Here is a 4071-nt window from a genome sequence, read left to right as displayed (position 1 = left end):
AATTTTCAGCATCATTACTCCAGTCTTCAGATTCACATGATCTTTTAGAAATCATTCTAATATGCTGACTTACTGTTCAAGAAACATTTTATTATTATTATCAATATTTAAAACACTTGAGTACATTTTTTTTTAGGATTCTTTGATGAACAGAAAGATCAGCATTCATCTGAAATAAAAAGCTTTTGTAATATACACTCCACCATTCAAAAGCTTGGAGTCAGTATTTGTGTGTGTGTGTGTGTGTGTGTGTGTGTGTGTGTGTGTGTGTGTGTGTGTGCGGTTTATAATGTATAATTTTGTATTTTTGTATTTTGTATAATTTTGTACATTTATAATGTTACAAAAGATTTCTATTTCAGATAAATGTTGCTTTAAAATCACAGGAATAAATTACATTTTAAAATATATTCAAATAGAAAGTTATTTTAAATAGTAAATATATTTCAACATTTTACTGTTTTTGCTGTACTTTGGATCAAATAAATGCAGGCTTGGTGAGCAGAAGGTAATTCTTTTTTTTTTTAAACATTAAAAGTCTTACGGTTCAAAAACTTTTGAGTGGTAGTGTATATGTATTTAAAATAATATATTTAATACACCAAGTTAATATTAAAATTATGTGTAAATGATTGAAAGACTCATAAACCTACTGGATGAATCAGCATTTTTTAAAGATTCTCTTGAATAAATGATTTATTCAATTATACATTTTAAAGACACTTTTCACCACCTAGTGGCGAAACAATGCAATCGACACAAATGTTATAGTCTAGATGGAAATAGGGGTCCACGCGCACCCCCGGCTTTTTTTATGCCACCTGATTTTTAAAAATCCTTAAAGTGTCTATTTTCAGAATCTGCCAGGTACCAAGCTGAAATAATGTCCCAAAGGGTTCTTTTTTAACCCTTTGCTGCATCAGACCGGAACCCGAAAAATCAAAAAATGATATAGAAAGTTGCATAACATTAGAAGTAAACAACATACAGAGACAAATTAACACATTTTCCCATACAATTCTGACCCCATGAATTTAATGGAATGGTTATTTTTGACATTTGACAACATATTGACCTTATTTCTAGACAAAAATAGCAAAAAATGGCCAAAGATGTGTAGAGGATCAACTATTTTTTCGTTTTCTCAAGCGCATAGGGTGATTTTTTTTTTCCACAACCTGTTATTTCTTTATCATTCAAGAGTCTATTCTATTTTTAAATTGGGTACCAAGCTGAAATAATGTCCAAAATGCTTTATTTTTAACCCTTTGCACCAAACCCGAAAATCTAAATACTGTATGATATAAAGTGGCATAACTTTTAATGTAAACAACTCACAGAGACAAATGGACACATTTTTCAATACAATTCTGACCCCAGAAATTGTTATTTGTCATGTTTTACAACATCTTGACCATCTGTGTTCAAAAAGAGCAAAAAAAGTTCATTTGACAGCGTTTTTATTATACTTAGCAGCCTGAAATGGGGTTTATTTTAACCTTTTACTTCTCCTATCCTGAACCTGAAGATATTTAAAATAGCTTTACTTTTGAAGTAAACAAAACAAAGCAAATTCACTTTTAAATAATAATAATAAAAAAAAAAAAATACAGAAAAAAATAAATAAAGGTAGGTAAAGTTGACTGAGCATCAACTGCCAGTTTTTGAATTTTGGGGCTTTGCAGTTGGCAGTTGGTGGCCGTCAGTTGGTACCTGCAGATCGCCATCTCTCACTGCTCTCTCTTTTGGAAAAAAATCAGTAAGTATTTGAAACTATAATTAAAATATACCTTTGTAGTCATAACTTTAAGTGATTTTTCAACAGTTTTTACTATACTCACAGGCTTTCGGAAATCGAATCTGTATTCTTGACTAGCAGTGTTGGTAGCTACTAGCTACATTATTTTTTTTTTTCAGGCTCAATACTTCATACATACTTACCATGGGGAAAATTAAACATTGTAACACAGCTGAAGTGCCTCCAAAGAGGATTCGTTCCCTAACATGTATTTTACATGTCTCAACTCTTTCTGAATATGGTAATTTTACCACATTCAACACATGCGGGGGGGGGGGGGGGCAATCATATCTACACAGTATACAAGATATGAGACTCTGTGGAGACGTCAGTTCATGTTTGTGAACAGATTCCATTGACATTAGAGGACTTGTCTTTGGATACAATTGGCTATCACCAATACTGCTATAAAAGCTTTACTGGGAAAATAGATCATTTACAAGTGTCAAAGGCTTCTACATCTGGTGAATCATTATCATTGAAGAGGGATTCTCTGCGCCATGTCAAATCTCTGTCAGTTCAATCTGAAGGAGCTCCAAGAAGGTGTTCCTTCTTGTTTCCCAATCAGTGCATTTTCTGTGACAAAGCAAAATCCGAGTTCAAGGGCAAGACTGAAAAGCTTACAAAGTTTCAGAGTTGGAAACACAAGGAACCAGCCTGGAAAGTTATTGAACCTAGGGCACAGGAATGAAAGAAAGAGGCTCTTTATCGCAAGGTGCAGGGCAAGGACCTTTTTGCAATGGAAGCTAAGTATCATCCATCATGCAGAAACAACTTCAACACAGAGTTCCAAACCCATGAGCGAAGGGAGAGAGTAGAAAAGGCAGCAGACAACATTGACAGCCTGCAGGCCCAGAAGATAGCAGCACATAACAAGTCATATTGTGTGGTAAAGGATTACATTCTTAGGAATGTGATTGAATGCAAAGAGGTTGTCCAGCTAAGATCCATGTGCAACTTGTACATGAAGATATTGGAAAATCAAGGTTTTCCTAATCCTGAATACCGCAGTGAGAAATTGGCAAGACGGTTACAAGGAGACAAAGACATCTCTCATGAACTCACATTCTCCAAGGTGAAACAACATGGGTGTATTAAGTCGAACCTCATATACAGCTCTAGCATTACTGTAGATGAAGCAGTTGGATGTGCGTACAAACTTGGAACAGCTGACCAACTTCAAGAAGCAGCACTCACCCTCCATTCTCACATTATTAAGGCATTCAAAGAGTCAAAGGAGCTACCATGGCCCCCGACAGCACAGGAGCTAGATGCTGTGAAGATGAACGTGCTTCTTCCAGAGCATCTTGTACAATTACTGAGCTCAGTGGTGACTGGGACACTTGATGGCGAAAAGTGTGAGAAGACACAGAGGCTGGTCTATTCGATTACACAAGATGTGTGTCGAGCAGCAACTAACAGCAAGTGGAAACTCCCAAAGCACATCCTCCAATGTGCTATACTTCGACACCTCTATCGAAACAAACAGGTGAGTTATAAGTTAATTTACTGCTTTCAAGGTCCTACATTGTCAATGCTGAACTCTTTTTGATACAGGTATTTGATTCTGATATTTACTAAAGCAATTTTCTGTCTTTGTAGCTCACAACCATCCTTTCATTACATATGACTTCAGTATGGAACTTGAGACAGCAATGGCCAAGGCTTTTGATGACATTTCCACCCACCTGACCCCTCAAATCATCACCGGTGAGGGAAACACTGTTTTTCACAGCGAGTGGGACAACCTGAACAGAATCACAACCAACGTTCATGGCTCAAATTTTGTAAACAGCACCGGGGGAATCATGATTCAAGAGGTGAAGGAGAGCCATGTGAGCACCAAGAAGAGGACACTTCCTCTCTATGACAGGACATCCAAGATGAGAAGCCTTAAGATCACGCCTCCTGAAACGTTCCCATAGCTGGCATTCAAAAGAGCTGGCCCCAAATTCCCCAACAATTCCAACTTTACCCCTCCTGCTGAGAACCAAGAGTCATATGATGCCTCTTTGTCGGTGCTGACAAAGTCCTGGACTCAAAATCAAAAGTAGACCTGGAACGCCTGCCATCCCCCAAAGTCTGTCTCATCCCACATGTACAGAGAGCCAACTACAGAGTTGCCTGCTATAAGAGAAGAGCAGACGAGGCAATAATCGAGAGCCCCAAACCATATGATCCAGGCATGGGCTGGGAGAAGACAGGAGAGGAGGAGGTGTTGAAACCTGTTTGGACAATTGGACCCATCCTCCCTCCTTCTCTTGTTGAGGTAC

Source organism: Cyprinus carpio, chromosome A7 (assembly GCF_018340385.1).
Source record: "Cyprinus carpio isolate SPL01 chromosome A7, ASM1834038v1, whole genome shotgun sequence".
Lineage (NCBI taxonomy): Eukaryota > Metazoa > Chordata > Actinopteri > Cypriniformes > Cyprinidae > Cyprinus > Cyprinus carpio.
Note: the sequence above shows the minus strand (reverse complement) of the source record.